This window comes from Lolium rigidum, chromosome 7, assembly GCF_022539505.1.
Source record: "Lolium rigidum isolate FL_2022 chromosome 7, APGP_CSIRO_Lrig_0.1, whole genome shotgun sequence".
Taxonomy (NCBI): Eukaryota; Viridiplantae; Streptophyta; class Magnoliopsida; order Poales; family Poaceae; genus Lolium; species Lolium rigidum.
Genome location: NC_061514.1, coordinates 168,450,277 through 168,462,918, shown reverse-complemented (window position 1 = coordinate 168,462,918; position 12,642 = coordinate 168,450,277).

Here is a 12,642-nt window from a genome sequence, read left to right as displayed (position 1 = left end):
GGTATATTTTAACGCCACAAATTGTTATTTTTTTCTCATTTGGTAAACTCTGAAGTCAGGAGATTAGCCTCAAGGTGACGGCATCGTCCTTCAGTATACCCCAAACTCAAAAGGCCAATGAGGTCTAATTAGTTAATTATTATCTTATATATATAATTAGGCAGGGTCACATGCTGCTCCTCGCAACCGTCCATAAAATTAATGTTGCGTCATTTGTTCTATAGGTTCTATCCAAAAGGAAAAAAGTTTTACAGGCTGCTCCTTGCTATCTTTTGCCGCGGGAATCTGGAATGTCCGAAACAAGATTACTTTCAAGAAACTTGTTGTTTGATCTCCTATGGTGACGATCTGTGCTGTTTGTTCCTTCCTACATTTCTGGGCAGGTCTGTATGGTAATGAGGACAGCGACATGATCAGGACAAGTGCTAGAAGCTTGAGATGCTTTTCATGTCTTGTTAGGAAAACCAACAGCTTGAGATGCTGCTGATTACCAATGGCGGAGTTTGAAGACCTGAAGTGGAGGCTTTTCATGTCTTGTTCATTGAGTTTGTTTCATTGCTGGTTCTTGCTGCTGGTTCTTTCAGGTGGTGCGAGATGGTTGTTTCACTTTGTTTGCTAAAGAAATTTGCTATAGTGTAGGGGTAGGTATTGTATTGTACCCCGTAGCTTGATTTTCGAGGTTGAGGTCAAGCTATTGTTTTGCTACCAAAATATTAAAACTGGGTTCCTTTTATTGTTCATCTTCTTTCCTTTTTTTTCCCTTTATTTGCCAGATGTGAACTTAAAATCAGAACTATGTATTTCCGTTATTGTTATGCAAATTAATGGAAAGTGGGACATTCCTATAAATGAAAATTGGAGGGACGATGTTTAATAATTTATTTTATGTGAAAATATGCTATGTAGTACTTCAATAAATACGTGATGCGGTACTCCAGCAAATATACAATGAGTTAGGGCATCTTCAGCGGTCCGATGCAAACATACGTAAAATAACCGTTTACGTTTGTGCGGTTAAAAAATATGTCTGCACACTGCACCCCTACCCAATGGTCATACACATACTGATCAGCTTGCCCGCACAAACGCATTTCGGGATAAAATTTGTGTCGCAAATGCGTCTATGCACACGCTTTCTGAGCAGCCGTGTGGCCTGGTTGGCCCCTCTCTCTTCTTCACTAATTAATGATGTGCCCACTTCCAGCCACACAAAAGGCATCTCGTGCTCTCTCCTTCCTAATTATTGCATTATCCATGTAACATATATTTTGGGGTCAGAAAATGAACCTTGCTACGAACATCATTAAAAAAATGTGTCACTTTTATATCCACGCCCGACCGTTGGAGATGTCCTTAAGGTAAACAACTACTACATCATGTTCCTCTCGCATTTATTTGGATTCGGTGTAGCTGCGGCGTGCATGTGCAATTGCAAGCCTGATATGGGCACGAAGGCCGATGTGAAGCCCAATTTCAGGACTCCACCGGCCTAGTTATCTTATTTTATGTAATGGTCGTATATGGGCCAATTAGGATTTTTAATAAGTCGAGTTAGTTTTGGTTTGGGCCTGTCCAAACCAAGTTAGGCAAGCCCACAATGGCTTGGCTGGCCACCTCCCTCATATAAGGGCTGGCACGACTAGGGTTTAGGGGTAAACAAGTTTAGGTTAAAACTATTGCGTATGTTCATGTGTATCATCCCTCCGGGGGTACGGCCCTGCCGTTTATCTAGTTCGTAATAAGATCCGCTGTGAAGGTTCTTGTGTTCATCAAGGATTGTCTAGCTCAGGTTTCAGGCGTATCGTTCATCGATCTGTTGCTTGCTGGATTCGATCCTCTTCTTCAGGCTGCGTTCATCGCCTTGTTGGAAGATTCTATCTACCCGGGTTCTCTCTGTGAAAGGGGCAACAACCTAGGAGGATTGCTTGTGACGGTAAAGCACACGCCCGTTGGGAACCCCAAAAGGAAGGTATGATGAGTACAGCAGCGAGTTTTCCCTTAGTAAGAAACCAAGGTTATCGAACCAGTAGGAGATGAAGGCCACGTGAAGGTTGTTGGTGAAGGAGTGTAGTGCGGCGCAACACCAGGGATTCCGGTGCCAACGTGGAACCTGCACAACACAATCAAAATACTTTGCCCCAACTTAACAGTGAGGTTGTCAATCTCACCGGCTTGCTGAAAACAAAGGATTAAACGTATGATGTGGAAAATGATGTTTGCTTGCAGAAAACAAAAGAGAACAATGATTGCAGTAGGTTGTATTTCAGATGTAAAAGAATGGACCGGGGTCCACAGTTCACTAGTGGTGTCTCTCCAATAAGATAAATAACATGTTGGGTGAATAAATTACAGTTGGGCAATTGACAAATAGAGAGGGCATAACAATGCACATACATATCATGATGACTACTATGAGATTTACTTAGGGCATTACGACAACGAACATAGACCGCCATCCAGCATGCATCTATGCCTAAAAAGTCCACAGTCGGGTTAGCATCCGTACCCCTTCCAGTATTAAGTTGCAAACAACAGATAATTGCATTAAGTACTGTGCATAATGTAAACAATACAAATATCCTTAGACAAAGCATTGATGTTTTATCCCTAGTGGCAACAGCACATCCACAACCTTAGAACTTTTTGTCACTGTCCCAGATTCAATGGAGGCATGAACCCACTATCTAGCATAAATACCCCCTCTTGGAGTTACAAGTATCAACTTGGCCGAGCCTCTACTAGCAACGGAGAGCATGCAAGATCATAAACAACATATATGATAGATCAATAATCAACTTGACATAGTATTCCATATTCATCGGATCCCAACAAACACAACATGTAGCATTACAAATAGATGATCTTGATCATGATAGGCAGCTCACAAGATCTAAACATGATGGCATAATAGGAGAAGACAACCATCTAGCTACTGCTATGGACCCATAGTCTAAGGATGAACTACTCACGCATCAGTCCGGAGGCGGGCATGGTGATGTAGAGCCCTCCGGTGATGATTCCCCTCTCCGGAAGGGTGCCGGAGGAGATCTTCAGAACCCTCCGAGATGGGTTTGACAGCGGCGGCGTCTCTGAAACTTTTCTCGTATTTTGGCTCTCGGTACTAGGGTTTTCCGATACGAAGGAATAAATAGGCGAAGGGGCAGAGTCGGGGGAGTCCTGAGGTGGGCTCCCCACACCCCGGCGCGGCAGGAGGTGGGGCCCCCCTGCTTGCCTTCCTCGACTCTTCTTCGATCTTCTGGAACACTCCGTGGAAAATAGGGCCGTGGGTTTTTGTTTCGTCCAATTCTGAGAATATTTGTAAACTAACTTTTCTGAAATCAAAAACAGCAGAAAACGAGAACCGGCATCGTGGCATCTTGTTAATAGGTTAGTCCCAGAAAATGCATAAAAACATTATAAAGTGTGAATAAAACATGTAGGTATTGTCATAAAACTAGCATGGAACATAAGAAATTATAGATACGTTGGAGATGTATCAAGGATCTGCTAGGATCCCCTTATCGTGCATCTGATACGTCTTAAACGTATCTATTATTTCTTATGTTCCATGCTAGTTATATGACAATACTCACATGTTTTATATACACTTTATATCATTTTGATGCATTTTCCGGCACTAACCTATTAACAAGATGCCGAAGCGCCAGCTTCCGTTTTCTGCTGTTTTGGTTTCGTAAATCCTACACAGAAAATGTTCTCGGAATTGGACGAAACAAAACCCCACGGTCTTATTTTCCACGGAGCCTTCCAGAAGTCCGAAGAGGAGACGAAGAGGGGCGACGAGGCGGCCACACCCTAGGGGGGCGCGGCCCCACCCCTGGCCGCGCCGCCCTATGGGGTGGGCCCCTCGAGCGTCCCTCGACTCCGCCCCTTCGCCTATTTAAGCTCTCCGTCGCGCAAACCCTATTACCGAGAGCCACGATACGAGAAAACATACTGAGACGCTGATACGTCTCCAACGTATCTATAATTTCTGATGTTCCATGCTAGTTTTATGACAATACCTACATGTTTTGCTCACACTTTATAATGATTTCATGCATTTTCCGGCACTAACCTATTAACGAGATGCCAAGGTGCCGGTTCCGTTTTCTCGTTGTTTTTGGTTCCAGAAAAGCTGTTCGGGCAATATTCTCGGAATTCGACGAAACAAAAGCCAAACCTCCTATTTCACCGAGACGGACCCAGAACGCCGAAGGAGAGACGGAGAAGGGCCAGGGGGGCCCCACACCACCCTGGGGCGCGGCCTAGGAGGGGGCGCGCCGCCCTATGGGGTGGGCCCCCCAGGCGCCCTCTGGCGCTGCCCTTTCGCCTATAAATTCCTCGCGACGCGAAAACCCTATATCAATCAATCATATTCCAGAAAGACTCTAGGGGCGTCGTCGCCATCGCGAAACTCCGTTTCGGGGGACAGAATCTCTGTTCCGGCACGCCGCCGGGACGGGGAAGTGCCCCCGGAAGGCTTCTCCATCGACGCCACCGCCTCCATCATGCTCCGTGAGTAGTTCCCCCATGGACTACGGGTTATAGCAGTAGCTAATTGGTATTCTCTCTCCCATGTACTTCAATACAATGATCTCATGAGCTGCCTTACATGATTGAGATCCATCTGATGTAATCGGTGTTGTGTTTGTTGGGATCCGATGAATTGTTACATTATGATCAGTCTATCTATAAAGTTTGTGAAGTTATTGTTGCTGCAATCTTGTTGTGTTTAATGCTTGTCACTAGTGCACGAGTGGCATGATCTTAGATTTAAGCTCTATAATAATTGCTTAGATTGTATCTACAAGCTGTTTGCACATGTCTATGTCCGGAACACGAGGCCCCAGAGTGACAGCAACTGGGATAACTGGAGGGGATGGCTTAGATATGAGGATCACATGTTTTCACCAAGTGTTAATGCTTTGCTCCAGTGCTCTATTAAAAGGAGTACCTTAATTACAAGTAGATTCCCTTGAGGCCCGGCTGCCACCGGCTGGTAGGAGAAAAGATGTTATGCAAGTTTCTCATTGCGAGCACGTATGACTATATATGGAAAACATGCCTACATGATTAGTAAACTTGATGTTCTGTCTTAATGCTATTTCAATCCTATCAATTGCCCAACTGTAATTTGTTCACCCAACACTTGACACTTGTTATTGGAGAGTTACCACTAGTGTAGATAGCTGGGAACCCCTGTCCATATTTCATCATCAAATATTCACTCGGTCCTATATGTCATTAGAAGTAGTATCAACTATTTTCTGGTGCCATTGCCTCTGTGTTACTGCTACTACTGCTGTGTTACTGTTACTATTGCTCTCATATTACTGCTGCTTTCACATCACCCTCGTTACTAGTGCTTTTCCAGGTGCAGCTGAATTGACAACTCAGTTGTTAATGCTTATAAGTATTCTTTACCTCCCCTTGTGTCGAATTAATAAATTTGGGTTTTACTTCCCTCGAAGACTGTTGCGATCCCCTATACTTGTGGGTTATCAAGACTATTTTCTGGCGCCGTTGCCGGGGAGGCATAGCTCTATTCATAAGTTCACCTGGGGAGTACACTCTACCTCTCTCTGTCTTTATTTTATTTTGTTTTGTTAGTTTACTTTTGTCTAGTTTATTTTTTCTTAGTTTATTTCTGTCTAGTATTATTTTGCTTAGTTTACTTTTGTCTAGTTTGTTTTTGACTTGTTTTATTTTCCCTATATACCCAAAAATCCATAAAAATTTGAAAAACCGAAAAATTAAAAACTGTTGTTATGGGAGAACCCACAACCTATTTGGAGCTTATAGAATTATATATGAATTATAGAGAATCAAGAACGGGTAAACTTATGAGTGCTGTGATAGAAAAATTGAATACAATTGCTAAAATCTTGCTTAAACGCCATGATATAAACGGTTGCTCTAAACAGGATACTAAACATCTTAAATTTCAATGTGGCTTTAGTGAGGAAGTTTTAATTATGAACTATAATTGGAATAAGTATATTCATCTTGGGTTCGAAGAAGTAGAACAATTTGTTTTATTTATGGGAGCTTCTGAAATAGAATCCTTCATGTCTAAAAATTATGAAACTTGTGTTGCTTGTAAGGACCTTAAAGATTATGTCTCTTCTATCCTTAATTTTTGCATAGAAAGTTACAGCAATAATCCTTATATTATTGATTATAAAGAGAGACTCATTCATGCACAGGAATGCACTCACAATTTGCAGGAACCTATGAAGGAAGAAATTGATGAACCTGAAAGCTCATTGGATGAAAAAGAGGAGGAGAGTGATGAACAAAAGGAGGAAGAATGGATTAGCTACCCATGCCAATTTTCTAATGAGAGTAACTCTTTATCTCTTACACTATTTGATTGTCCTCCATGCTTACCAAAAGAGGATGAATGTTATGTTCCTGTGGATTCTCTTGAAATATTTCCTATGAGTAAAACTTGTGAGAATAACTATGCTACTTTTATCTATGATAATCCATGCTATTTTAATAAATCTTATGATAATGATTTGTTTGTGCCTGATGTCGAAATGCATGGTACTAAAGAGTTTTGCTTAGCAAATGTTTATGATAAATCTCTAGATGATGGTCCTATGTTACTTGATTGTACTACTAATGAAAATGGGATTGGAGAGGTCTTGACTTTATCTAGGAGTCCCATATCTTTTGAGATTGATCAATCATCTTGTTATATTATTGATAAAAGTGGGTTTGAAAGTTTTAATCCTATTTTTTTTAGCTTGATAAAAATTATGTGTTTGTGGATCATGAAAGACATGCTTTATGTGATAGTTATATTGTTGAGTTTATTCGTGAAGCTACTGAAAATTATTATGAGAGAGGAAAATATGGTTGTAGAAATTTTCATGGTACTAAAACACCTCTCTACATGCTGAAAATTTTGAGGTTACTCTTGTTTTATCTTCCTATGCTTGTCACTTTGTTCTTCATGAATTTATTTGTGTACAAGATTTCTATGCATAGGAAGTGGGTTAGACTTAAATGTGTTTTGAATTCGTTTTTTGATGCTCCTTTTGCTTCATTTTCTATTTTCCATATGAGCATCATTAAAATCTACTGAGCCCATCTTAATGGCTATAAAGAAAGCACTTCTTGGGAGATAACCCATGTTTTTATTTTGCTACTGTTTTGTTGTGCCTTTGAAGTTGTCACTACTGTAGCAACCTCTCCTTATCTTTATTTTATCGCATTGTTGTGCCAAGTAAAGTCTCTAATATAAAGTTGATACTAGATTTGGATTTCTGCGCAGAAACAGATTTTTAGCTATCACGAATTTGAGTAGATCTCTCTGTAGGAGACTCTAAAAATTCTGCAAAATTTCATGCGTGTTCCACGGATATGTACACAACTTTCATTAGTTTTGAGTTTTCTGATTTGAGCAACGGAAGTACCTCTAAAAAATTCGTGTTTACTGGCTATTCTGTTTTGACAGATTCTGTCTCTGTTTTTTGCATTGTCTCTTGTGGACTTTAAGTAAGGCTTTCTAGACGTGGAGAGCTGTAGCTAATATTTTATTGAGTTCTTGCAATGTGTCACTACAGGGCTAAAGTGGATTAAAGTTTTTTGAGTACTAACCCCTCTAATGAAGTTTATGAGAAGTTTGGTGTGCCAGAAGTTTTCAAGGGTCAAGAGAGGAGGATGATATATGATCAAGAAGAGTGAAAAGTCTAAGCTTGGGGATGCCCCCGTGGTTCATCCCTGCATATTTCAAGAAGACTCAAGCGTTTAAGCTTGGGGATGCCCAAGGCATCCCCTTCTTCATCAACAACTTATCAGGTCACCTCTAGTGAAACTATATTTTTATTCGGTCACATTTTATGTGCTTTACTTGGAGCGTCCGTGTGCTTTTTTTTTTGTGTTTGAATAAATTCGGATCCTAGCAATCCTTGTGTGGGAGAGAGACACGCTCCGCTTTTTTATTTGAACACTTGTGTTCTTAATTTACTTTAATATTCATGGCGAAAGCTGAAAGCTGCAGCACTTATTGTTATTTGGTTGGAAACAGAAAATGCTTCATATTGTCTTGAATAATTTGATACTTAGCAATTGTTTTGAGCTCTCAAGTAGATCATGTTTAAGCTCTTGCATCATGTAGTTTAAACCTATTAGTGGAGAACTACCGTAGAGCTTGTTGAAATTTGGTTTGCATGATTGGTCTCTCCAAGGTCTAGATATTTTCTGGTAAAAGTGTTTGAGCAACAAGGAAGACAATGTAGAGTTTTATAATGCTTGCAATATGTTCTTATGTAAGTTTTGTTGTACCGGTTCATACTTGTGTTTGCTTCAAACAACCTTGCTAGCCAAAGCCTTGTACTGAGAGGGAATGCTTCTCGTGCATCCAAAATCTTGAGCCAAAACCTATGCCATTTGTGTCCACCATAACTACCTACTATGTGGTATTTTCTGCCATTCCAATTAAATACTTCATGTGCTACCTTTAAACAATTCAAAACTTTATTATCTCTTATTTGTGTCAATGTTTTATAGCTCATGAGGAAGTATGTGGTGTTTTATCTTTCAATCTTGTTGGGCAGCTTTCACCAATGGACTAGTGGCTCATCCGCTTATCCAATAATTTTGCAAAAAGAGCCGGCAACGGGGTTCCCAGCCCCAATTAATTAACCTTCACTAATAATTCTCTTCACATGTTTTGCCCTGATTCATCAGTAAGCAACTTAATTTTGCAAATAGACACTCCTTCATGGTATGTGAATTGTTGGAAGGCACCCGAGGATTAGGTTAGCCACGGCTTGTGAAAGCAAAAGGTTGGGAGGAGTGTCAGCTATAAATAAAACTAAAATACATGTGTAAACCAAAGAGAAGAGGCATGATCTACCTTGCTGGTAGAGATAACGTCCTTCATGGGAGCCGCTCTTTGAAAGTCTGTTTCACAAGGGGGTTAGAGTGCCCACTACCATTCGTTGACAACAACAAACACCTCTGAAAACTTTATTTGTATGCTCTCTATATGATTTCAAAACTTAAAAAGCTCTAGCACATGATTTAATCCCTGCTTCCCTCTGCGAAGGGCCTTTCTTTTAATTTATGTTGAGTCAGTTTACCTACTCCTTTCTATCTTAGAAGCAAACACTTGTGTTAACTGTGCATTCATTCTTACATGCTTGCTTATTGCACTTATTATATTACTTTGTGTTGACAATTATCCATGAGATATGCATGTTGAAAGTTGAAAGCAATTGCTGAAACTTAAATCTTCCTTTGTGTTGTTTCAAAACATCTTATTAAGAATTTATTGCTTTATGAGTTAACTCTTATGCAATACTTTTTGATGCTTGTCTTGAAAGTACTATTCATGAAAAGTTTTTTCTATATGTTATCTATTTGTTAGCAAACTATAGATCATTTCCTTGAGTCACTGCATGTCTGCATTCATCTCATATGCTTTACAATAGTATGATCAAGATTATGTTAGTAGCATGTGATACGTCCCAAATGTATCTATAATTTCTTATGTTCCATGCTACTTTTATGATGATACTCACATGTTTTATACACATTATATGTCATTATTATGCATTTTCCGGCACTAACCTATTAACGAGATGCCGAAGAGCCAGTTGTTGTTTTTCTGCTGTTTTTGGTTTCAGAAATCCTAGTAAGGAAATATTCTCGGAATTGGACGAAATCAACGCCCAGGGTCCTATTTTTGCACGAAGCTTCCAGAAGACCGGAGAGGAAACGAAGTGGGGCCACGAGGCGACGACACGCCAGGGCGGCGCGGCCTGGGCCCTGGCCGCGCGGCCCTGTTGTGTGGGTCCCTCGTGACGCCTCTTGACCTGCCCTTCCGCCTACTTAAAGCCTTCGTCGCGAAACCCCCAGTACCGAGAGCCACGATACGGAAAACCTTCCAGAGACGCCGCCGCCGCCAATCCCATCTCGGGGGATTCAGGAGATCGCGTCCGGCACCCTGCCGGAGAGGGGAATCATCTCCCGGAGGTCTCTTCATCGCCATGATCGCCTCCGGATCGATGTGTGAGTAGTTCACGCCTGGACTATGGGTCCATAGCAGTAGCTAGATGGTCGTCTTCTCCTCATTGTGCTATCATGTTAGATCTTGTGAGCTGCCTATCATGATCAAGATCATCTATTTGTAATGCTACATGTTGTGTTTGTTGGGATCCGATGAATATTGAATACTATGTCAAATTGATTATCAATCTATCATATATGTTGTTTATGTTCTTGCATGCTCTCCGTTGCTAGTAGAGGCTCTGGCCAAGTTGATACTTGTGACTCCAAGAGGGAGTATTTATGCTCGATAGTGGGTTCATGCCTCCATTGAATCTGGGACAGTGACGGAAAGTTCTAAGGTTGTGGATGTGCTGTTGCCACTAGGGATAAAACATCAATGCTTTGTCTAAGGATATTTGTGTTGATTACATTACTCACCATACTTAATGCAATTGTCTGTTGTTTGCAACTTAATACTGGAAGGGGTTCGGATGATAACCTGAAGGTGGACTTTTTAGGCATAGATGCATGCTGGATAGCGGTCTATGTACTTTGTCGTAATGCCACGATTAAATCTCATAGTACTCATCATGATATATGTATGTGCATTGTTATGCCTTCTTTATTTGTCAATTGCCCAACTGTAATTTGTTCACCCAACATGCATTTATCTTATGGGAGAGACACCACTACCGAACTGTGGATCCCGGTCCATTCTTTACATCTGAAATACAATCTACTGCAATACTTGTTCTGTACTGTTCTTCGCAAACAAACATCATCTTCCACACTATACATCTAATCCTTTGTTTACAGCAAGCCGGTGAGATTGACAACCTCACTGTTACGTTGGGGCAAAGTTCTGTGATTGTGTTGTGCAGGTTCCACGTTGGCGCCGGAATCCCTGGTGTTGCGCCGCACTACACTCCGCCACCATCAACCTTCAACGTGCTTCTTGACTCCTACTGGTTCGATTAAACCTTGGTTTAAACTTGCTACTGTGCGCATCACACCTTCCTCTTGGGGTTCCCAACGGACGTGTCAACTACACGCATCAAGCAAATTTCTGGCGCCGTTGCCGGGGAGATCAAGACACGCTGCAAGGGGAGTCTTCCACTTCCAATCTCTTTACTTTGTTTTTGTCTTGCTTTATTTTATTTACTGCTTTGTTTGCTCTCTATATTAAAAACACAAAAAAATTAGTTGCTAGCTTTACTTTATTTACTGTCTTGTTCTCTATATCAAAAACACACAAAAATTAGTTACTTGCATTTACTTTATTTAGTTTGCTTTATTTACTACTGCTAAAAATGAGTAATCCGAAAGTTGAAGTTCGTTCCTTTAAGCAACAAGGGGGAGAAAGTTTTAAAGATTCTTGGTATAGAATTAGCGATGCTCATCATAGGTGCATTAAGAAACACTCCACTATTATACTACTTAGGAACTTTTATGTTGGTATCTCTAGCTGGAATAGGTATGTTCTTGATACTCTCGCGGGAGGTAATTTCCTAGGCACTCCGGCTTTAGAAGCTAGTTGCATTATTGAGACTCTAGTTGGAATACCACCTGTTAATGAAGCTAAAATTGAAATCTCTCTTGAAGATGTCATGAAAAAGTTGGAGGTCATAGAGAAAGATCTTCCAAGTATTGAGACTAAATTGGGAATATTACTTAATAACACTGATAAACTTGATAAATCTCTAGGTGGAATTAATGAGAGAATTGCTGTTTTAGAAACTTGTGCTACTCATGATAATCGAACCCATAGGATTAATGAACTTGAAGAAGCTATGGGAACCTTGGGTTCAACTTTTTCTTTTCTTAAGTTTAAGGAGAAAGCTTATGTGGGTAAGGAGCAAAAGTTTATGTATGTCTCTAAAGTGCCTAAGCCAAAAAAAATATTATAGGCCTAAAATTGACAAAGCCCTTAGCACCACTATGGATGGGGGAGCATCTAAGATACCTATTGATGTTGATGCTTCGTCTCTTGATGTTACTTGATTCACACTTTCTGCGCCTAGCTGAAAGGCGTTAAAGAAAAGCGCTTATGGGAGACAACCCATTATTTTACTTCTGCACCTTTATTTTATATTTGAGTCTTGGAAGTTGTTACTACTGTAGCAACCTCTCCTTATCTTTATTTTATTGCATTGTTGTGCCAAGTAAAGTCTTTGATAGTAAAGCCAATACTAGATTTGGATTACTGCGCAGGAACATATTTCTTGCTGTCACGAATTTGAGCAGTAGTCCCTGCAGAAAAATCAAAAAAATCTGCCAATTTACGTGCGTGATCCTCAGATATGTACGCAACTTTCATTCAATTTGGGAATTTTCATCTGAGCAAGTCTGGTGCCACTTTAAAATTCGTCTTTACGAACTATTCTGTTTTGACAGATTCTGCCTTTTATTTCGCATTGCCTGTTTTGCTATGTTTGATGGATTTCTTTGCTCCATTAACTTTCAGTAGCTTTGTGCAATGTCCAGAAGTGTTAAGAATGATTATGTCACCTCTGAATATATGAATTATGCACTGACCCTCTAATGAGTTCGTTTCGAGTTTGGTGTGGAGGAAGTTTTCAAGGGTCAAGAGAGGAGGATGATGCAATATGATCAAGAAGAGTGAAAAGTCAAAGC